We start from the raw sequence: 24,629 nt of genomic DNA on the forward strand, positions 1-24,629 counted from the left end.
CCCAGCCCACTGCCTACCATGATAGGACACCCTACTGTTCATGTTGATGTGCTTCCGAAACACATCATGTGGGTCCAGCCGTACATACACTCGCTGAGTATATGTTCTGCAATTTGTTAACAACAATCCGGGAGCGTCCTGCAGGACTATGCCGGTAGGAGGACCGGGTTCCACAACTTCAAGGGGATGTGTCGAGGCGATCCACAGTACTGTCAGGACCAGCCGTGGCAGTTTTAGGATTCCCATTCTGGAACACAGATGAGGCACATGGTACAGTTCCACTATATTTTTGAATATATTTTCCTAGCAGGACCTACACTACAGTACCTAACTACCTGCAACTACAAAGGGGTACCCCCCTCTTTGATCGGGTTTAGACTTTTAACCCTATTCTGTGTCCTCCGGCGCCATTTGAGGTGGGCGATACAACCGGAGGTGGTTGCGATGCACCCACTTGTAGACCAGAGATTGCCTTCCTTTTTCAATCCGAATTCGATAAGCTACCGGTGATACCTTATCGACAATCTCGTGGGGTCCTGTCCAACTGGGTAAGAACTTCCGGGCCACCCCTGTGGGTTTGGCAAATTGGAAGTACAGGACCTTGTCTCCTACTTGGAGTTCCTGGTTAACTGCCTTTCGGTCATAGTATGCTTTCCTACCCTCTGCACTCCTTCCCAGATTGTTCTGGGCAAAAGCAACGGTTGCCTGCAGATGTGCTCGCAGGTCTGACACATACTGATGGGCCGTAGCAGCCCCCGTCGTGCTCAGGTCCTCCACCCCATAAAGACAGTGTAGGGGAAGAGTCATCTTCCGACCTGTCATCATCTCAAAAGGTGGGACCCCCGTAGAGCAATGGGGCGTGGCTCGGATGGCCATCAGAACCAGGGGCAGCTTAATGTCCCAGTCCCTACTGCTGGTGGAGACAAACTTTTTGAGCATACTAACCACCGTTCGGTTTGCCCTTTCTGCCTGGCCCGAGGATTGAGGGTGGTAGGAGATATGCAACTGGGCCTTGACCCCAAGCATATTCCACAGGGTTGCCATTACTGTAGCTGTGAAATGGGTTCCCCGATCCGAGTCCACGGTCAGGGGGAGTCCCCATCGACTGAACACATGGTTCACCAACAGCACTGCAGTTGTCTCTGCCGTGTCGTTGGGCGCTGGGAGGCACTCAATCCATTTTGTGAATGCACACGTAACAGTGAGGAAATATTTGTTCCCTCTGGACGACCTCACCAGCGGCCCCACCCAATCCATTTGTAGATCGGACCAGGGGAATGTCATGCCCTTTTTCTGGAGTGGTGCACGGTGCAAGGGCCGTGATGGTTGGAACTGGCTACACGTCAGACACCCCTTTACATACGCGGCGATGTCTTGGCCCATGTGAGGCCAGAATGCCACCTGCTGGATAGTGTCGTACGTGGCCTTGATTCCCCGGTGACCCCCACAGGGTTCGTCATGAGCGTGTTGGATCATGACCCCCCGATGACAGCAGGGAACTACCCACTTTGGGACACCTTGTGCAACTGGTACACAAACCAACAACCCCTTTATAATTTTTAGGTTGTCTTTCACCTCTGCCAGCTCCTTCAGCTCCGGAGACTGGCTCAGCACCTGCTCTGAAAGAGGTTGACGCACTGGGTCAGCGATATGCTGATACATTTGCCCAATTGCTGGGTCCTGTTTCTGCATTTCCGCAAGATCGGTGTTAAAACCCTGTGACCCAAGCACTACAGATTGAGGGTCAGCTCCGACATCCTGTCTAGCCCTGCTTCGGGTGACCGCCTTGACCTCAGCCACGGTTTCTGGGGGTAGCCATTCCTGCTGGAACTGCCAGGGTACACCCTCTAAGGCGCCAGATTTGGCCAGCCGGTCGGCCTCATCATTCCCGTCTTTGTCGGGTCCCTTCACCTGGGAGTGTCCCTTCACCTTCCTCCAGTAAACCATCATTCCAGCCTTGGTCGTGAGCTTGTCACTGGCCAGGAACAACTCTTTGTTCTTTACTTCCTTGCCCTGGGCATTTTTCATGCCGTTACCCTTCCAATACGGAAGATGGGACACGAAGCTATGTCGGGCGTAGTTCGAGTCACTACAGATGACAAATTGTTTAAGGCCATTTGTCAGGGCCTGCTGGAGGGTGATCAGCACCCCAGCTACTTCCGCATACTGACTAGTCTTTGGTCCTAGCTTATAGCGGGTCGGCCCACAGGGAGTATTGTCTTGCCAGACTACTCCTACCCCTGCTAGCACCTGCTGTTCGTGGCGAAAAGAGCAACCGTCAACATAGGCTATGGGTAAGCCCTGGCCCACGTTCTCATCGTAGTACCGATGATTGTTCGGTAGCTCAGCAGTGGGAATCATTTCTGGAGCTTCCATGTCAGTGTCACAGCGGTGACACACTTGGCCCAAAGCCAGGCCCTGTCCCAGGTACATTTTCCTGCTCTGTGCATAACGTACCTCTATCTCATAGCCTTGTAGGGCCATCATCCATGCCACAATCCTGCTATTTGACACCCTGCCCTCTTTCAGTCTCTGGCTATGCAGGAATGTCACAGGTTGGTGGCAGGTTTCGATGATGATCTTTTGTCCCCCAACATAACTACGGAAGTGTTCTACCGACCAGACCGTAGACAATAGGGCCTTCTCGCAGTCCAAGAACTTTTGCTCCACTGGGCTCAGGGCTCGACTGGCATACGCCACCACCCTTCGCTCTTGGTCATATTCCTGACTCAGAGCAGCCCCAAGGCAGTGCTCTGAGAACCCTCCTTCAAGGTAGAAGACCTTATTTTTGTCAGGGTAGGCCAAGCACGGCGCACTACCGAGTTTGCGCTTCAGCTCCATCACAGCCTGTTCTGGGGAAGGCCCCCACTCAAAGGGCACGTCTTTCTGCAACAGCTTGTGGAGGGGCCTTGCTATTTCAGCGTAATCCTCAATGAACTGCCGGGAATAATTACATACTCCCAGAAAGCTGCGCAGTTCAGACAGGTTAGTGGGTGACTTCATATTCTGGATAGCTTGGACTCTGCTGGACTGTGGCTGTATGCCTTGGGCTCCAACCAATAGTCCCACGTACTCCACTTGGGTCCTACACCACTGTCCCTTAGCCAGAGACAGTTTGGCCCCTGCACGGGAGAGCTGGGTCAACACATGCCTGATCTCGGCCATGTGTTCTTCCCAGGTCTGACTCGTCCACATAGACCAGGTTGCCCCTGGCGGCTGCATCACTCATGGCTTTGTGCAGAAATATGTTGAACTCCGCTGGGGAGTTGGAATACCCAAAGGGGCATCGATTCCAGGTGAACTGCCTGTTTCCGAAGGAAAAGGCCAGTTTGTACTGGTCTGTCAGTTCTACCTTAAGGGTCCAGAACCCATTGGCCACATCCACTGTGGTGAAATATTTCGCTGTTGTCACCTTGGCTAACTCCTGATCTAGGTAGATCATTGGCCATCGTGACAAAGGAACCTGTTTATTCAGCTGCCGGTAGTCAATGGTCAGACGCCACTTACCATTGGGTTTCAGCACCGGCCACAGTGGGGAGTTATAAGTGGAGTTACACTCCCTTATGATCTGACGCTCTAGTAGAGCATCCAACATCTGCTTTATGGACTCGTATGCCGTGAGGGGAATGCGATACTGCCTGACATAGGTTGGGCGGGCGCCAGGGGCCGTAGGAATGCGCACTGTGTGCAAATCCGTCACCCCGCAGTCATAGGTGTCCCGTGCACACACTTCCTGGAAATCCTGGAAGATCTGACGCAGCTGCTGACGCTGGCTTTCCGTTTCCAGGGCATCTGCCTTACCAACCTGTTCCTGTACCTGCTCTAGGAACCCCGCTTTCGACGGCATGGCGGTATCCCGGGTCGCACTCTCGGCTGAGTGGTCCGTCGGAACACCTGCGTGTACTGTGTACACAACCATCTCATCCTTATCGCTAAGGTCCACCCTGCACACCTCCTGGTTGCAGAATCCCTCTATTGGCATAATTGCGATCATCCGCCGGGGGTAGTTGTAGTACACCTGCTCGGTTCCCCCCTCCCTGGCCAAGGGACCAGGGAGCTGCCCCAGTACTGGGATGGCCAGTTCGAAATCATAGAAACCATTGTCAATTACCAGTCCAATGTCAGTGCGAGCAGGGATTTTGACATCTTGTTTTGCTATGTTCTGCACCAACAGGCAGGTGGCTCGGCCATTCCGTTCCAGTCTGGGGGTACCACAGACTGCTAGGTTCAGTCTGATAAACTGAGCTGATGGTTGGAAGAAAACCATCTCAGCGTCCATCCTCTGTCCCTTCTTTAGGACAAGGCGTACCGGAAACCCTGCTGTTGACGCAGGAACGATCAGGTCCGATTCGTTTACTACCTGGCAGGCCTGAGGAATCGTCTGACCTGACCGAATGTTCTCGGGGTCGCCGCTTAGAGAGTGGGCATCTGGGTTCACCCGTGTCCACAGCACACTGTTTACTGTGTCCAGCTGGGCGCCCAGTCGAACCAACAGGTCTGCACCAATACAGACCGAATGGGTCAGCTGAGGTGCTACCTGGAAGTAGTGAGCAAACTTCCTTTTTCCGATGGAGATGGAAGCTGCACAGCTTCCTTTGCTCCAAATGGACCTATGAGGTGGGGGTGCCCACCACAGAACCTGTGATTGCGTCACCAGGGTCACCTGACGGCTTCGCGACAGGTCCTCGAACAGACCTTCACTGATTATGGACTTCTCAGAGCTGAGGCTGAGAATTACATCATCAACCTGCACTTCTGCCACCTGGACCCCTCCCACCACCATGGGGTGGTAGTCCTGGTCCCCCTGAGGTACCAGGGCGCACAGAAAGGACTCCCATTCATTACCGGACAGGGAGATTCACTCTTCTTCAGGGATGAAAAAGGGGTGTGCTTTACCTGGCGGGTCAAGCAGCTGCTCGGAGCACTGCTCCTGTAGTTGGGAGACCGTGGGAGTGCTGGCCTGGGCAGGACTTCCCTGTAGTTTTGGAAAGCAAGAAGAGGCATTTATTTCTCGTCCAGAGGAACCAGGAGGATCCTCCAACTCAGCTATAGTGTTCAGTGGGCACTGTGTGATCACAGCATAACCACTGAACCCCCCTTTTTGCTGTATGACAGGCTTAGGGTTTTTGACCTGAGCCCACAATTTTCCACGCTGGCAGTCCACCAGAGGCTCCAGCCTGTCAAGCAGGTCTTGGCCAATGAGTAGTGGCTCTGTTTTAAACCTAGAGATGTAAACAGGATGCACCACGTTCATTGGCCCGAACCTAAGTGCCACCCACACTCGGTGTTTGATCCTGGCATGATCCTGGGTATAGCTGGAAATATCTATCTTACACGGTTCTACCTTAAGTCTGATGCCTTTTCCTTTCGCTACTCGTTTGAGTTCGCTGAGTAGATCGGCTGACATCAAACTAATTTCAGCCCCAGTGTCAATCAGTGCTTCTCTATCTAAGACGTTTTCAAGAGAAACCTTGATATAAATACGCCTTGCTTTGCCTTTCTGGCTGAGATTCCCTAAGAATTGTTGGAAGCCTGCCTTTTCTTTGACTTCAGGGGCGGGGTCAGCGCCCAACTCAGAGTCACAGCCTTCTTCTAGGCAGGAACCCTCCCACCCAATCAGATAGACTGAGGGAGGGGTTTGGGATGGATCCCCGCCTCCTCCAGTGGGAGGGGGCGTGGTCCCCCTAAGCTCATTCACGCTTCCGGCATTCGGTGCGGAAGGTTTACCCTGTCCTGATCTCTCAAGCAGGGCTTGTTCAAGCCTGGCCAGGCGGGTTGCAGTCGACTCCCTTCGTCCAGCCTTATGATAGGCTCTGCCTGTGCCCTTGCCTTCCCCGTAGCGCTCACGGCGGCTCTGACGCTTAGTGCGGTCCTGCCTGCCTATTTTGCGCCGGGGCTTAGCGGGCTCAGGAACCTCAGCTCCCTCGAGCTGAGGCGAGTCGTCAACCCTGCTGGCTTTAGTGGCGAACACGGCCGTTTTAGCAGGTTTTCGCTCTGAGGAAGCAGAGACTTCAGCTCCCCAGGCTTTTTGAGCCAACCTTCTAATGTCAGCCATTTTCATAACTTTTGCATCAGTGTGCATCACAATCATTTTCCTGACTGAGGGATGCAGATTAGCAATGAATAAACCTTTGAAATTCACGTTCTCTTCGCAACCCTCTTCATTCCGCCCTGCAAAATAAGTGCGCCTAAGCCTCTCATAATAGTCGCGAGGGGCTTCAGCTTCTTCGTGCTTAATATGGTGAACAGCGGCCACGGCAGCTATGGGATCAATAAAAGCCGAAAAATTCTCCGATCATTGCCTGACACAGCTCCTCAAACCTATTACAGACCTCCGGTCCTTGTTTAGACATCCACTCGTGGACCGCTCGGCTGGTAGTTTTCCTTACTAACATAGCCTTTTCCTGTTCGGACGCTTCGGGCATAAACTGCAAAGTATATCTCAGCTCATCGATGTAGGTTTCCACATTATTCCCTGACACTGACGGGTCAAACCTTTCTACATCTTTGGCTAACTGCCTCGGGGAGTGGAGGTTAATTTTTATGGTTTCTCCGTGGGCAGGGGGACGGCCGTGATCAGGAGCAGGGGGTCTATGCCTGAATTGCATCGCCCTTGCGTCTCGTGCAGGACTCGGCGATCTCCCCCATGCCGATCCGGCCACAGACCCTGGCTGGGAGAAACCTCCTCCCGGCGCGCTGGGTGAGCGCTCCGGGCTGCTAGGTGGGCTGGCCTGCAAGTGGAATCTTGCCTGTTTTGCTTCCAGTACGGCAGCATCTAACTCCTTTTGCTTTTTCTGGCTGAGCTCATTTAAACTCTCAATTTCTTTTTCTTTTTCTTTTAAGCTTGCTTCCAGGTCTCTCCTAGCTACCTCAGCCGCAGTTTCTCTAGCAGACAGGTCATCTAATTTACCTAAAACTTCCCTGAGTCTGTCTTCACTTTCCTCATTTTTCACTCTCTTTTCTCTGATTATATCCAACAACTCAACTCGCTCCGCCTTATATCTTTCTAGCTTTCCCTGAAGCTTTTGAGCTCGGACAAAGACAGTTCCAGCTGTTTAGCTAGATTTAAGGCGAAACTAGATAGGACCTGAACTGCGTTCACGGACCCTCCTGTGTTAAGCTGGTTCGCTACCATAGCTACTAAATCTACTTGCAGCTTCTCAATATCATCAAAGTTCAACTTTTCGATACCGCTCCAGTAACCAGGATTGTCGTCGCTAGAAATAGTACTTACAGTATAAGCGACTCCACTTCAGACATTTTAGCAGCCATTGTCATTACGTCAGAGAAACTTTAGGAGTATTACTTGTTTTTCCTTTTACCAAAATACAGTATGGAATCTAAACACCCGAGCAGATGGATTTCCAATCAGCACGCGTTACACTAAACGCTAGAAAACAGGGGGATTTCTTTACGCAGTTATCAGCACACCCGGTATTCGCGTATAGAAGCTGCGAGCTGTGCTGAACTTGAACTCACAGCAACATCAGTTATTCTGTGCGATTGATTCTTATTTCATTCTAAACTAGCCCGCACAGGGACGCCATTAAATGTAGTGGTTTGATGGGTTTACGGAGACAATTATTAATTGTAACAGTAATCACGAAGTTGTTCGTTGTAGCTTTTAGAAAATCAATCGTCAGAACAACTAACAACGCACACACACGGGTTCAATACACAAGATACATTTATTAATATAAATTGTGCACCAAAGATATACTAGTCTGCGGCAGACCTTACTGTGAGGGTTATCAATATACAAGGTATATAATCTCGAAGAGATGCAAACACAAAGAGATACACAACAGAGAATATATTTCAATATATATCGTTCGGTTACCGAATCGCTAATCAGTGTTATTACCCACTGTTACTCTAAACTCGGAAGTAAATACATTACTCATGAATTAAATTGATAACAACTTGTGTTGAGGTACAATTGAATTCTCGAGACGCAATGTAGAACATGGGGTTTACTTATCCATTGTGTATGGATTTGGAATTTCCCGGCACGAACACCAAACCAGCTGACAGGCTCTGTTGCAGCGGTTGTCCAATGGGCGTTGTGTCGGTGTCCTCTGGCTACCGGCCAACCAGTCAAGGTGCAGCTCGGAGTAGGACAGGCGGAGGAATCTGACTGCGGCGCGCAGGGCAGTCGTTGCTCCGAGGGGATCTACCAGCAGTCCGGCTGGCTAGTAGAAAGTCTCTATGCACAGAGTGTGACCACGAGTCCTCACAAGTCACTCTTTTGCCTGGGAAGAAGCTGGTTAGTTCCCGGTCCAGCGCTGCTTCTGAATAAGCTATTCAGGTTGTCGACGAGGGTCCAACTGTAGGCTGCCGTTGATCAAGCGGAGCATTCACGTTGGTAGAATTCTGAGTACGTACGGGATCCTTGGCCTCGCGCTTAGAACAAAGTCCAAGTCCTTTTGCAGTTGTCACGTGATTGTCTCTGAGGATGCGCGAAAATGGCCAAGGAGAGCCCAGAACTGAGCTTGCACTCCCTTTTTGACCAAGACCCAGATGTGTGCTGATTGCTTGAGAGTTTGGCGGCATTGGAGACCCACGTGGTATTACCACGCCCTGCCAGTCCCTGATTGGTTGGTCAAGGTGAGATATAAGTCACTTACTCTTGACACTTAGGAATGCAGTCCAGATGTCCATTCCCCGTCTGGGAGCTTGTTCCTTATCAAAAGAAAACATCTTAAATCAGCTTGCATGAATTCTTTCTCTGTGGCTGCACCACAGAGATGGAGGGTGAGATGGGGCCTCCTTTAGGAGCATACCAACGCTTAATTCTGTCTTATTAACAGGCATTGCCGCTACATGTGTATGTCAAGAACTTGAGTGAAATTATTGCAGATCTGATGTTTTCAGATCAGAAAAGGAAGCCTGGGGTTTCTACAGTGTGTATTCCAAAATACAGCATGTTTTGCACAGAATCTGTGGTAACACCATCCCACTGATTACGCAGGCAAATTTTTTTGCCCTGCTTGATCGGATCCCCCAGTGTGGTTCGCATGGCTTTAGACACGGGGAGCGGAAGGGGGTTATGAATGCTTTTTCAGATGCCGCAAAGTTTCTCAGCAATGTTGGGGTGGTGGTTACGTGTACCAAACTAATTTTCCGCACCAACATTTAATTGTTGAATGCAAACAGGAGCCGGTAACGCATGTGTGCTGCGTTGTTTCAGTGTTTGAAAACCCCCAGTTGAAATAAAGCGGTTCACATTTCACATACTTGCAAACTGGAGTCTGTACCTTGTGTAAAAAGTGCTGCTGCGCTGTTTCTGTGTTTGAAAACCCCCTGTTGAAATAAAGCAGTTCACATTTCACATACTTGCAAACTGGAGTCTATAACTTGTGTAAAAAGTGCTGCTGCGCTGTTTCTGTGTTTGAAAACCCCCTGTTGAAATAAAGCGGTTCACATTTCATATGCTGTTTGTCCGTGAGACTTTATGCAGTCAGTGTTTGTGTGTGTGCTTACACCCCTGCTGCTTTTGAGAGACGGCTTGTGCAGCGTATAAGCAGCCTGGCCGGACAACCACTTGACCACCCGCCTCGCGGCCCACACCAGACTCCCCACACACCGCCGTAACTACCCGATTTCCTAGGGTTATAATAGAGCGCACTCAACCCCGCGGCAGACATGGTCCCCTTCCAAACCAATACACACTTTCACACACCTAAAGCGAGGGATGCACCGCCTTGGGGCTTTGGGACCCTGAGGCTCCGGACCGACCGGCCGGGGGGAGGCAGGAGTTCCGACCCACACCATTGGCTCCTGAGGGGGCGGGACATGCACAAATAACAACACGCCATTGGCTGGCAAGGGGGCGGACAGCCAACCACCGCAGACGACCATTGGCTGGAAAAGGGGGCGTGGTACCTGTCAAAAGTTTGACGAAAGGTGTCGCTTTATACTACTCATGCTGATCGTCTTATAAATGCAAAAGAAACTTTTAAAGCTGATAAAGTAATTTGCATGTGGCTACAAAATCCCCGGAAGAGAGATTTTATCAGTTGCACATAATCTGTATTTTTTACTTTTTGTTCAGCACTGGAAATATATTTTTTTAAGTTTTCTTAAGAAGATCTCATGAAGTATTGCCAGGACCTACCTTTAGCACTCAATAGCGATATTAATGGAGTAGAAATGTAAGATAAATTGATGATCTGAGCTAAAATAGTCCTTACGCGCCTCCTGTAACAGTGTTCGTATTCATAGCAAGTAATATTCTTTTTCAACCCCAAACGTTGCTATTGCATTAAGCTTTGTGCGACCATTAGAGGTTTTGGTAGCTTCTGGAGAGCGCACTTTTCCAAACTGAAACCTATAAGAACATTATTCAAGGTACACCATGTCCCAGAATCGTTCATCGGGACTAGGATTAATATCAATGGAAAGTACTTCAAGATTTAACTGAAATATTAAAAGAATAGGAAAGCATTTAAAATAGAAAAAATCAGTTCAGATGATATTTAATTTTTGAGAAATGGGCACATACTGTACATCAGCTCGGTGAGCAGTGTGAGGTGCTCTCCTGGAGATGATGTTAAATTAGTTAAAATCATGTGATAGTTGAAAAAGCTTAATACTTAGTGAAACAGCCAGCACAAATGGTTGCGTTTGTGATTATGTCACTTCTCTACTATAGCAGCGTCGATAAAAGACCCTCTGAAAGCAGTAAAGCACTGCACAATTGAATTCGTTGCTATTTGGAGAAATCCACAAACTCATGTTTTTCATGTGCTTTAAAAGACAGCCATACTCACCGACAAAATAACGACACTGTAGCTGATTTTTTCCGAAGCACAGTTGGCCTTTCTGAGCCAAATGATGAAGCTCACCCAGTGAATACTATAGCAGAAGGTGGAGGAAAGTGCAACTTTGTAACTACTGCAACCACAGGAACAACTGCAAGAAGCAGAATCAATATCCCATCGAATGGTGGTGTTGTCTGAGGTACGAGATGTGAACGTGCAGAGAATCCCACAATCTCTTCAAAACTTGGACAAAGTATTTCTGATGGAGCGCTGTGCGCAAAGATTGAATAAGCTTTGCTCCTGCCGATGATTCTGCGTGAAAAAGCACAGCATTCAAGTTTCACAGACAAATGCACCATGCCTACAGAACCAATTTTAAAAACAATTGCGGCACACTACGATTCACACTGACTCAAAAGTGATCACGGCAGATGTTGTTCCCTGCATAATGCTGAAGGGACCAAAGAGCATTGCTGTTGGGAACACAAAATGAGGCTTTTTTATGTCTTGATGTTAAGCTGACAAAGACTATCTTGAAACACCTAGTTCAGTCTCTCGACAGACTGTCAAGCAAAGCTTTTACCCATTGAAGTCGCAATAGAAGGAAGGTCTTAACCCACCAACACTTAGCAGCGGCAAGATTCAAACCTAACCCAGCGAAGAAAATGGAGCACAAACCCAGCACAGACCACCCAGCCACACTCCCAACACCTTACTCTTTTGTAGAACGTCGGGTTGGTTCAGCTCTTGTTGTGCGACGCGTGGAAATGACTGCATCTTCGTTTTCCGAGATGTTTCCTATCACATCTTTGTCAGCTCTGAATATAGTGCTTCTTTGGAGCAGGCTTCAGACCTTTTATTTTATTTATAAAGGAGGGCGCATTCAGGAACATGTAATTCCTGTTTTAGAAATGCTTTGGGCGGTGTGTTTTATATAATGCAGAAACAGTATTCTGATTGTATACTAGAGACCTGTGTAGCAATCATACCGGACGTGACTGGGATTCTGAAATGTTTCTTGAAAAGGTATTCAGGGCTGCTTGAATCTATAATAAAAAAGTGACCCAAAACTTCCAACCTTCCAATCACTGATGTCACTGTCCCTTAACCTGTACGTGATGTTTTGCTGATGTGCAATGTGCCTTTACTCCTGTATTAAAGATGACCTCTGTTGTTGGGCGGAGTTGAAGGAGAACTAACTGCACAGAGAAAGTACGTCACGATAAAATATTTCTGCGCGCGAAACACATCAATCGTTCAGCATTTCTAAAATGTTTAATTGAATTGACAAAGAAATCCTCTCCTTAAAGTTCGAAAAGGATTATCTGTTGAGCCAGCAGGCGTAACACTGCAGTTGCCCGTTTCTCACAGGTGTTTGAAGTTGTGGATAACATTTAGCAGGTTTGGCACCGTGGCTTAGCTGGTTAAGACGCCTCACTAAAAACCAGGAGACCCTGGGTGTGAATCCCAGCAGTATCTATTCGTAGACAACAGGCCACTCATTGTCAATATTTATGGAGCTTAATTTAAAGACAACGGGAGAAGCATGAGTTACAGCTTTCTGTAGCTGTTTTATAGAACTACGTATTGGTTGGTTCTGTGGCGCAATGGAGAGCGCATTGGACTTCTAGGCATTGATAGAATGAAGTCATTCAAAGGTTGTAGGTTTGAGTCCCACCAGAGTCATGTATCACTTTGATTCAACCTTTCAAAATCCTCTAGGGATTGGTGTTGATCAAGTCAAATAAAAGACTTCTTAAGAGTTCCAGTTGAAAATGAACCAGCAGCCACAAGAAAGAAATTAGCACTGGACTGTGATCACATTACTCCTGTCCTGGACTCCTTGCACTGGCTTCCTGTCAACTTCAAAATCCTCATGCTCACCTATAAGGCTCTCCATGGGTTGGCACCTCAGTACCTGTCTGGGTTATCTCCCTACTCCCCACCTCACAACCTTTGCTCTTCTAATTCTGGTCTCCTATCTGTCCCCCAGTCCATCTACACTCTATGGGTGACAGGGCCTTCTCCTGTTTTACCCCAAAGCTCTGGATCTTTATCCCCAAGGATATCAGAGAGTCACCTTCTCTAAACTTCTTCAAATCCAGACTCAAAACCCTGTTCTTTAGAAGAGCCTTTAATGAACTATTCTTTACCCCTCTGTTCCTACTGTATTTAATACCACCATCTATTGTCTCCTCTAACTGTGTATTCTCATCCTGCTTATCTTGTGTATTTTTTTAACTTTATTGGTTTCATTCTGTAAAGCACTTTGAAATGCCACCTTTAAAGGCACTATATAATGTAAAGATTATTATTATTATTAATAATAATAATGAACAGTGCATTTAACACTGAGCACATGCGGTCCTTCTTTGCAAAGGATTGCAAAGGTTGGGAATTAGCCTTTCACTCGTGTTGTTGAAGACTGTATCCTGGCTTTGTTGCAGGAAATGTCTGGATGCCATTACCGGATCAAGGAGAGGATCAGGGTTTTGGGAAGTCTTTTTGATGCCTGACACTGTGTGTTTCCTGGTTGTAACGGGTGTCATTCTGGACCTAAACAACAGAGAACACCGTTGAAATCGCTGAACTGCCTAGCAGACACTTTGTCGCCTTCTTCTGACCTGTATTTAATATGATTCTCTGAAAACTTGGCACGTTATATCTGTGCTACCTTTATGGAGGGCACACTCATAATAATCATAGATTCGATCACAAGCATCTAAAAAAGAGCATGAGAAAATGACATCACGCTATAAGGCTGAATGGCACAAATTATCCTGTTACTTCTGCAGCAAATGTGTGTTTTTTGCTTCTTAACACTGAGATAGTTGGAGATATTTGGCAGCAGTGGGATTCCAACTCACACCCCCAGAGAGACTAGAGCTTTAATCCAGCTCTAAATTAAAAACTGGGTGACTTGTAAGGGCTGGTAGGAGAGTAAAGGTATAAATGCTTCTTTTTTGGACAAAGTCTTTATCTACTAAAAGAAGGAAATAAATATTTGATTTTTTTTTCACCAGTTGTTTTGATCAAATTATTGTAACGCAGTGCCATATTAAGGTATGATATGTACATGAACGTCATGTCTGAGTCGATGATGGCAGCTGAGTATCGCTGGAGGACAGTTCATCATGAGTGGGTAAGCCTGCATAATGAGGGAGAAAAGATCACAGTGACACTAACCTTCACTGCGCACTGACGCAGTGTCCAGTGACACTAACCTTCTGTCCTACTGTTCTCTGCTAATATAGAGGGTGAATGTTTATTTAGGTGAATGTAAGGTTTCATTCTTGTAAAATATTTCCAAGCACTTTTTTTGTTGCTTAAAATTAATCTTGTGCATTTGAATGAATTCCGATATTGTCACCTAATTCTATACATTGTTTCATCAGACTAGAACATTTAGAGGAGCTCAATTGCATTTATGAATTGCATATTGATAGTATTTCTTTCTGTTTAAATTCTTCAGTCAAAAATGTAGAGAAGGTGCTCCTGTTTTCACCATTATAAGAACTGTGATGCACCAGTAATATTTACTCTCATAAAAGTATTGTAATTGTATTGTTCTGTAACAATCTTGAGTGACACAAACCTTCTGTTTTACTGCACTACACTTTCTTCAGAGGCCAGTTCAGCACACAAGGATCCTCAGTCAAACAAACACTGCAATCGCTTGATTGTATGCAACTACTATTGTATGCAACGGAGGCGACGTGACAATGAAATCTTAAAGAGAGTCTTCATGAAGGTGTGCGTCGGCAAGCTCTCCACTGGCAATTGACTGGGCTTGTGAAGAAATCAATCTCATTCAACAACCATACAAATTGCACAGCTTAAGGCACATGAAGTGAAATCTGTGAGCTGATTGACATAAAACAATGTCACTTCACATTATCTGCAAAGTTGTTTTGCTTGTCTGACCACCTCTTCCTACTTTACAGTGAGCACATATATTTCAGTTTCTTTCCCCCATGTGGAGATGTATCCACTGGCAAAACTGCTGTCTGATTATTTAAATTATCTGTAAAACTGTTACATGACTTCATCTAATTGTAAATTTATAAGACGGTCTATGAGACATTTGTGAGAGTAGCTGAATCCCAGGGCTGGTATGGAATCACACACAGACAGGTCTTCTGTGTGATCTGAGTCCCACTGCTCAGAGCTACAGACTGGTCAAATGGTCACTATTGTAGACACGACCATCGGACCATCGGCTACAAATAATCAATATACTGATCATAGTGTCACTATTGGTGTTATTACATAAATACTATATATAAATAATAAGATAATTCCACACTCATATGTGTTATAAAACATTTATAAACATTTTGGGAGGCTGACATACAGTAAAGAAAGTAATACTGAAGGGCTGGAAGTCCTGGAAAGTGTTAATAGAACCTTCTTGCTTTCGACCTGGATCAGAGCCCACAACTGCCAGATCAGTGACCCCTGAGCCCAGTTCACAGAGAGGAGAACCAGGAGCTCTTTTATGTCTCTAAGAGGGCTGGGGGGAAGGATAAAAGGGGGAAATGTGACATGAGTCCAGGCTGTTCTGTCTGATATTGTTCATGTAGCAGCACTGATTGTCTGAATATCTTCTGGTTCTGGATTGTGAGGATAGAGAGCAGTACGGAGTTGAGATCCTGTCTGAGTGTGAGTCTGAGCTGTGAATCTGACTGAGAAGAGAATAATGATTTTTTATTCTGCCTGAGAATTTTCCTGAGAATTTTTCCTGAGAATTTTTCTTCTTTTCCAAGTGGTGTTACATCTCCTTCAGATACTCTGCACAGACTGCCAGAGTGAGAGAAGAGGAGAGAGAGATGGACAGATAAGAGCACATACTGCAAGAGACATATACGTCTTGATTTACTTTGAAGCAAGTGTTCATTTCTTTTCTGGAACAAGTTGTTTCTGAACTTCAAGAAATTCATACAACTTCTGAAAGATAAAATACAAATCTTGCTTCTCAGGACAGAAGAAATGCTGCAAAAAAATGCCAGTGATTTGTGAAAAGCAACGGGAATGTGTCCTTGTGCAGCTGTTAAACAAAGGGCTGGTGGGTCAAATGCACTCAGGGATGCGCTTCAGATTGTGATGATTTAAACATAATCTCCGCTTAAAATTGAAGGGATTTCTTCGCAAACCCTCTTGAATGTTGCAGGAAATCTTCGTGTTTTACTCGTGTGCAACTACAACAAGTAAACAATTAAGTACCTAAGTCAATGTCCAAGAAAACCATCTTCAAGTGTGGAATTTTTCTTTAACTGGCTGTTGGGAGAATTCATTTATACACCCGTTGTATCCTTAGCAAAAATATTTTAAAATTAGAACACAGATTTGTTGGAGAACCTGACAATCCTTGACAATCATTATTAAATAAGCATCATACAAATGTGCGTTGATATTTTTAATATGTACCTTAATTGTAATATATATATATACATAATTGCTTTGATATGGATGTTAATTTGAAGGAATTGAGGAAGCTATGAAAGATCGCAGAACAACCAAAGATACACTTGGGCATCTGCTATTGGTAAAGATGAAAGAGTACCTTAAGTGTAAAGCTTGCATACACACAAGAGAAAAAAACAGTTTTAATGCACTTCATTAAACTGATGGGGTGCTTATCAATCGTGCTCAAAGTGTACATAGCAGAGGATGGTTTCGATCCATCGACCTCTGGGTTATGGGCCCAGCACGCTTCTGCTGCGCCACTCTGCTGACAGCTGTTATGGGGTGATTCAACACAACTGCTCTATCTTTGCTTTCTAAAAGTGCGCCCAAGATGAAAAGTCTAAACGGTAAACGCAGACGTCACTTTGAGCACTTGGTCTTTTATAGTACAAAACATCACCCGCTGCTCTACATGGGCGTGTCTTCAATATCGTTGAGAACCAAACCTTCTGCTTTCCGAGGCAACTGATTCTTTCGTCGTTAATTCCCAAATCTTCAATGAGAATCAGTGAAACGAAAATCAAACACATGTACACACTCGCGTCCTAACCTGAAAGAAAAATCTACACCCACTTTATAATACTGAAAATGATTCAGGAAGTACAGCAAAGTACTAAAACCAGCGAATGCATCTGCTTACATAAAATGTCAATTTTTCAAAAGTAAAATCTTCAGCTTTGAAAGATTGTCATCCATATATTTTCGTTTTTCTCTTTTTTTTACATAACACGCTTTCGAGAAACAAACTGTCTTTTAATTAAGGCTTCATTAGAAAATGTGTATCTTGGTTTGCTAAGTTAAAATCGGCACATCCCAGTGGGCAAAAGATGTAGAATATACGACTATTAAACGCATACCTTAGACGTGTAAATGTGCTCCGTAACTGGTCTAGAATGAAATTCTAATATACGTATATCGTTATACGTCAATTAGACATCTATGATTATATGTTTATTATACATAAATGGTTGGAGTTCTATTATACGGATAAATTTAGAAGACTATAATACATATATAGTTAAAGGTCTATTATACATCAAAGAAAGATTTGTATAGGTGTAGAAACTAGTAAAATAAAGCCAATGATTTATTTTAGAAATGTATTCTTAAAATATACAATTATTCACACCTGAAAAATATGTAGTTCAAATTATAGATTATATACAATATTGTAATCAACAAATGTCTAATCATCATAAAAAAACACAACTAGTAAACTTCAGTTACAAATTCTAGTAACATGGCAATATATATATAGTAATGACAAACACAAACTAATTACATGAACACGCTAATATTTAACTCAAAACCACATTTCGATTCAAATATAAATTTTAAAATTTACAACTTCTTTATTTCCACGAAAATATTATTAATGTAGCACAAACGCTACTTTATAATAAAGACAGAAAGAAACTGTTTTGTGGCTCATGGTGATCCTCCTCTCGATACTAATGAAATGTTTAATATGATCCCTCGAGAAAAAAAGGAGTCAATTTCCGCCTGGAATGATTGATGCCCCATCAAATATTTTGTAATATCCCTGGAAGTTTATACAGTAGAATCCTGGTTCGTGGCTTAAATTCAAGGTAAACAAGACTAAGGAAACGAGTTGGAAACTTGATGTCGGAGTGGGATTTAAATCACCCGGAACATTTCACTACATTGGGCAGCATGTGCCAGAGAGCAATATCTGACATTCCTTCGATAGCTCAGTTGGTATAGCAGAAGAGTGTAGTAGAATCAGTGGCAACCCTTAGGTTGCTGGTTCGATTCTGGTGCGAAGGAAGGTGCTTTTCTGTACTTTAACCAAAGAGATAAAAAAGCGAATCTGTTTCATTCAGACATTGATCAAAAGCTCAATAAACGACGAAGCAGAGGCTCCTGTTCCGAATTCAGCCCACGTTTGATTGTCTTGTTTTGGCCAAGATCTGATCTTTGAATTAAGGGACTACACTGCAGGCGTTGTAATTCAAAAATACATACAAATGTCAAGTTTTTTTGTAGATATAAAGGTGTTCTCTGTTTTCAAAGGATAGTTACTTAATTGGCATAATGATTTGGTATTGATTTTGTATCGTTGTATTATAAAGTTTGTGCTTTCTGTGTTTTTATCGTATTGTGAACTTATTTTTTAAACAAATGCTTACAAAAGCAAACACGGCACACATCTGTTTATACCAGCGGTGAATTGTACATTTTTATTAAGTACAAGCTACTGTGCACTTCTGGGAGTATAACAGGTTCGATATAAAGTGGCAAAAATATAAAAGGGAAAATACCCCAGACTGCGTGTAAAGCCCTCGTTGTGACTGTTTTAGATAAAAATGGCATACTGTGCACGAAATGTTGCAGAACCACAATCTGATATTTTGATAATTATTATTTTAATAATTTGATCAAATTGAGGCCCAGGATCCAAATCTTCAGTTCTGATTTTTTTAAGTGATATCTTTCCTTCCTGTCGTGGAAGTCACAAGATGTGAGCAATTGTTTTTTCACGTTACGATCCAAAGAGCCTCAGACGCACTGTAACCAAACCAGGATGGATTCTGCTGGGAGCCGGACTGAGCTCATTCTCACTCCCTGTGCTAAAAACAGAATTAGCTTTTCCCCGAACACCGTCTACAGCTGCTGGATGGTGCTCTGCGTCTTACTGCTCCGGCAATTACTTTGACGAAAGACAGCTCACTCGGGCGCTTTTAACCTTCTCGCAGCTACGGGCGAGATTGACGCTCGCGATATGAAGGCACCCGCTGGTACACATTCTCTAACTTTCACAATCGCGACAGACTTCGCTTTAAAAAAAAAAAAAGTAGATATAGCCCTGAAAAAAGCATTAGCTTTATCAGTTTTTACATTAATCTATTTTGAATCAAAGTTTGATATTTTTTATTTTTTATTGCATTTTACATAATAATAATAATAATAATTATTATTACTTACACTTATATAGCGCTGTTCTGGATACTCCACTCAATGCGCTTTACAGGTAATGGGGACTCCCCTCCACCACCACCATTCTCCTGAATGATCGCAGAGAGTCAGGACCTCGGTTTTACGTCTCAGCCGAAGGACGGCACCTGTTTACAGTTTAGTGTTCCCGTCATTGTACTGGCGTATCAGGACCCGCATGGACCGCAGGGTGTGCGCCCAGCGACAGAAACCAGACGTGTGTCGGGCTCGGCTGCGAGCAGGACAATGACGTCACGGGGACAAAGTAGAGGAAATCAAAACGGTTCTATAAAAGACCTGTGTCAGCTGTTGGTTTGCAGTCTGGACTCTAAATCCTCCGATCCGATTTTAAATCTCTCTAATACCTGAGCTGCGGCTTCTTCCGAGTATTTATTCGTATACTTATTATGTGTAAGTGTATAGATGAAACCTTTCATATATTGTTCAGTTTAAATCAAAATGCTTTACTAATACAAGAGAGAAGTATAGTATGAAGGATGTGACAAATTTATGATTTCTTGAAACAAAACGGTTTTTATTTGCATTCGAAATGAAGCGGAATTTTAGCGCGACACACAAACCCTTTGTCTTTTTTAGAGTGATTTTTAAACAGACATAAATGTAGAAAACGTGTTTTTTTTAGCACTACAATTGCAGGGTCAGTGGCGTAATGAATAACGCGTCAGGCCTTGCGTCAGAAAATTATAGGTTGGACTGCCGTCTGGCTTGTTGAGTTTATACCACTTACATTCTTTTATATAAATGAACTGCACCTGAAAGCTATAGAAAACACTTTGGGTAAGTTGTCTGCAGCCTCATGCGAATTTCGACAACTTACCCAAAACACTGTACTGTCTGGAGATCAGCTCCAGCTCTGAACTCAATTGCAATGAAAAAAACATGCGTAACAAAACTGGAGAACAGCTGAACTTGTGCTCAGTTCGGTGATGAGGGTTCAGAACTGTCATTGCTGTAATTAGCACGAGCTGCACAGGCTCTGAATCAGACCATGTCAATTAGTCTGATCAGTGTAGGACACGTTAATGTAGAATTATTAATACGTTTATTAGTTAGTTCAGGTTTACCCACCTGAACTAATGTAGAATTATTACTTGGTCTGTCTCTTGTTTGTATATAAATGAATGTCTCTGACAACTTAATGTTAGTTTTACGATGTAGGTCAGGCGTTGACATATGCACGAGTATACGATATGTCTCACTCCTGATTCAACTCATGTTCTATAGGGGATTGGCGATTCCTCCTGTTTCTCGTACAACCATATCAGAACAGAAGCCCGTGTCACCCAGCTGTAATTCAAGATCGACTCGCATCTTTATCCCTTTTTTGTTCGTGATCATTATTTTCTTTAGTTATGATCAATATTGAACTTTTTCGAAATGAAATGACAATAATCAAACATGCAGGCAGATTTTTGAAAAGTATTCGGAATTGACAGGGTGCCCCTTTGGAATAGTCATCAGAAAATGTGAGAAAAGGAAAGTTATGTAAGCTCTCACACAAAGCATTGAAGATTGGAATCTTGAGTGTAAAAAAGCTACCCGTCTCCCAATGATAGGCAGGGATACACACCATGACACTAACTAGGAGCGCTTGTCAGCTGTTAGGAGGCATTTCCTCTTAACACTACTATTGTTTCGGGTTTCGGCTTTTACAACAGAATAACAAAACGGCTTCAATTACGTCGATTAGACTCAGCGAAACTTTAACACCTATGATATTACGAGTGCTTTGCACATGTCGAACTTCAAGAAGGAACTACTACAACAGTTGTGGACATAATTCAATACCACCGGCAAAGTCCAATGCCGGCAACGTCTGAGAAAATAATGTTCACTCATGGAATTTGGTCTTTGAATGGCTGGCGGGAAAATTCATTTATACTCCTGTTGCACCCTCAGCAGATTTGTTGGAGAACCTGTCAAGAATTATTGGGATAGCACTGTATGTATTCTGGTTTATTAACTTTAATTTTAATATAAATGTAAACATGCATGCTGTATAATCTATTGTAATTTTAAAATATGTTAGCTGAGGATGCGAGGGGGGCTATTACACCTTGTGAAACACAGAAGGAACTGTAAAAAAGGCTGGTATTTGAATAAAATTGGCGATCACAAGAAAACCACAATTTATGTGGTATTATCATCAATATCCTTCAAAATCGACGTTCAAATGAAGGATTTGATGAAACTATGAAAAAAGCAACAGTAGTAGCAAAGGATTTTGATTTTTGTTCTTGCATCACCGTAGAGTTGCACCCCTACAAACAGCACAAAGGATGAATCCCACCTCCTTTGTTATTGCTACGTTTGTGAAAGTAGCGTTTGTGCTATTGAAAGCATTTCGGAAGATGAAGGTGCAGTCACTTCCACATGTCATGATATCATTAGATCGGACGACAAGAGCTGAAGCCCCCCAGTCCAAGCCAGCAATGTGAGAAAGATGGGGATGGAGGACAGTAGTGTGGCCGAGTGGTCTAAGGTGCTGGATTTTAGGCTCCAGTCTCTCTTGGGGTGTGGGTTTGAATCCCACTGCTGCCAAATGTTAGTATTTTAAGACCTGCAATACGATCAGTAAAAGCGCTTTTTGTTAGGCTGCGGGAGGTACTTAGAGATAGACTTTCTAAAAGACAGGCTGTCAGCTTAACATCAAGGCAGAAGAAATATTTTGTTTTCTCAACAGAAATTCTCTTTGGCATGTTCAGCTTTATGTAGGGAACAACATCTGCCGAGATCACTTTTGAGGCAGTGCACATGATAGTGTTCCGGCAAGCACATTTAATATTGGCTGTGGTGGTGAGCTGCTTTTGTCTGTGAAACTTTTAATTCTTAGCGTCGAATCGTTGGCAGGGGAAAAGCTTATTAAACCTTTTTACAAAGTGCTCCATCAGAAATACTTTGTTCATGATCAAAAGAGATCAGAGGATTAACTTCATGAATTCACATAGCATAACTTACAGGAAAGATTTAAAAGGGGAATTTATTGTGCTTCCTGATGTTGTTCCTGTGGTTTCTTTGGATACAAAGGTGAATTTTCTTTGACGTTCTGCTAGTGTATCCACTGGGTGGGCTTTATCAATTAGCTCGGATAGGTCATCAGTGCTCCATCTCCGGAAAATAATAAGCACTGTCGTTTTTTCCTGTGCTGTCTTTTAAAACATAAAAGATCACGAGTTTATAGATTTCTCCAAATAACAACTATACATTTTAACCCAGCGGTTAGCATTCCTTCAATCCAATAGTTTTACTCTGGGTAAAAAGCAGTGCAATATACAGAGAGATGATATTCAAATATTTCAACGTTCTTATTGGATTACCTGTATGGAGATATCGCTCAGAATTCCTAATATGATTTTGAGTTCAGTTTTGCTTTACTACTTTCAGAGTCTTTTATTGACCTTGCTGAAGCAGAGAAGTGACATAATCACAAATGCGACCTACCTGTGCTGCTGTTTCTGGTTAATAATGATTATTGCGAGGAAAAAAAAAAACAGCTCCTTGCATTAAGAGCAAGAGCAACCAACGCGCTCGCTTGTTGAGTTGGGTTTTTTTCCGTGGTGCTCTTCCTCAGATGCAAAGTTATTTGGCGAGCAAGGACCTCTGAGAAGGAGCCTGAATCCATCAAGAACTCAGAAATTCTAATATCGCACTGCCGTCTTGTGTACAGAGATCTGCTTCTTCCTTTTTGAGTGTTTTGGTGTTTAAGAGCATGCTTCCTACCTCGAATGTTTGTTTCAGGAGATGTGTTACCGGATCACAGATCATCTTGAAAAGATTTGGGATGCACTGGCTCAGTTATTTGAAGGAACCTATACCACCAACGCACTTCTGAGAAGCACCTGCACATTTTCGCAATCCTCTCTCTCACCTACAAAGTTATGAAGACACAGACGACCAACAAAAACTGATTTGATTCACTCAAGGCTTCACTCTTCTGTTGTGATGTCGTTTTAATTAGTGTTAGCTGTGATGAGGTGTTGTTTCTGCCTCTTAAAGTTTAAGAGTCTGCTCCTTTCTTCCTGGTATAGAAATAACATGGTCCATCTTTGTTTACAAACACCACTGTAAATTATTTGTCCATCTCTAAAGCCTGTGTGTATTGACAAGGCAATTCAAAAGCACATATTAAATAAGAACACGATCCTTCTTGTTACCATTCACGTGGTTGGAGCGTTGTTTCGCCCTTTAACGTTCTTCTACAATATTTACAGACAGGGCTTTATCACTGGAGTTGTGTGCATCGGTCCATGAACATCAACTGTACTGGTGTTTTTCTATGCGTAATTTAATCGCAAGCACTTAAAAGATGCAAAAAGGTTTCAAGGAAAACATAATTGAAAGACAATCGAGTAAGGAGGTAGAAAAACGCACCCCCCCCCGTTGAAGAATCAACCACCGTCGCCCATGTGACTGGATATAAAAATAAATTATTCATTTTGCCCAGTCTCTGGAAGCTTCGATGCGATTATTTTCCCTTCCTTATTTCTTCATTCCCATTAATTTACTTTGTAGTAGAAGAAACGCGAAAGTGGGAAACTGCAGGCATTCTTCGTGAAGGGTGGATTGTGTTCAGTAAACATATGAACATCTTTACGTCAGTTCCACCAGCAGTAGGCTAGGGGATGTAGCTCAGTGGTAGAGCGCATGCTTCGCATGTATGAGGTCCCGGGTTCAATCCCCGGCATCTCCAGATGTCCTATGTTACTGTGCTCACATCGCAATCTTCTGGTGAGTGAGAACTCTTTGCTCGTGTTCATAGAGAGCCAGGTTTACACAATTAATTTCAGTCACACACGAAGTGCTACAGTGTTGCTCTGCTGTTTTAAATGTACCTCCAAAGCATTTCGTTCTGTTAACTACCAAATGATTTGAACTAATTTAACGTCATATTCAGAAAATCCAGAGAAGGTCATCAGACTTTTAGTGGCTGTTGAAGAAAACACCTGTTGAATCTCACCAGGGATTTCTTGAGAGATCATTCAGCGAGCGAGTCCTCCCTCTGGACTCCAAACATTTTTAGTTAAACTGTTATTCACATACTCTAACGAAGAGAAACGTTAGTGTCTTCCGGTGTGTGAGCCCATTTCTCAAAAAAAAGTTATATAAATTTAATTGTTCTACTTTTTAGGCTTGCATAGTCTTATTAATATTTCAGTTAAATTTTAACTGTAGTTTTTTTCTGTAGTAACATCAGTTGATATTAATATTAGTCCTGATTTATATGTTTTTGTCATGGTTGATCTTAAGTAATTTTGTAATTAGTTTCAGTTTTGAAAAATCGCGCAGAGAAGCTACCAAAACTGGTAATGTTCATATAATGTGTAATGCAATAGCAGCATTTTGGGTTGAAAACAAAAAGTATATCTTGGTATGAATCCTAACACATCATAGGCAGTGTTCTAGGACTTCTCGCTTCAGATAAAG

The 24,629-nt window shown here is 43.8% G+C and overlaps 1 non-coding gene across 1 annotated transcript; it reads left to right on the top strand.

Annotated features, from left to right (window-relative positions):
• Window positions 1-23,823: 23,823 nt before the first annotated feature.
• trnaa-cgc (transfer RNA alanine (anticodon CGC)) lies at window positions 23,824-23,895 on the top strand. The gene has a single exon. It is a non-coding gene; the product is annotated as a tRNA-Ala (tRNA).
• The last annotated feature ends 734 nt before the right edge of the window (window positions 23,896-24,629 follow it).

The sequence above is a fragment of the Atractosteus spatula genome, chromosome 10, assembly GCF_055471065.1.
Source record: "Atractosteus spatula isolate fAtrSpa1 chromosome 10, fAtrSpa1.hap1, whole genome shotgun sequence".
NCBI classification, from domain to species: Eukaryota; Metazoa; Chordata; class Actinopteri; order Semionotiformes; family Lepisosteidae; genus Atractosteus; species Atractosteus spatula.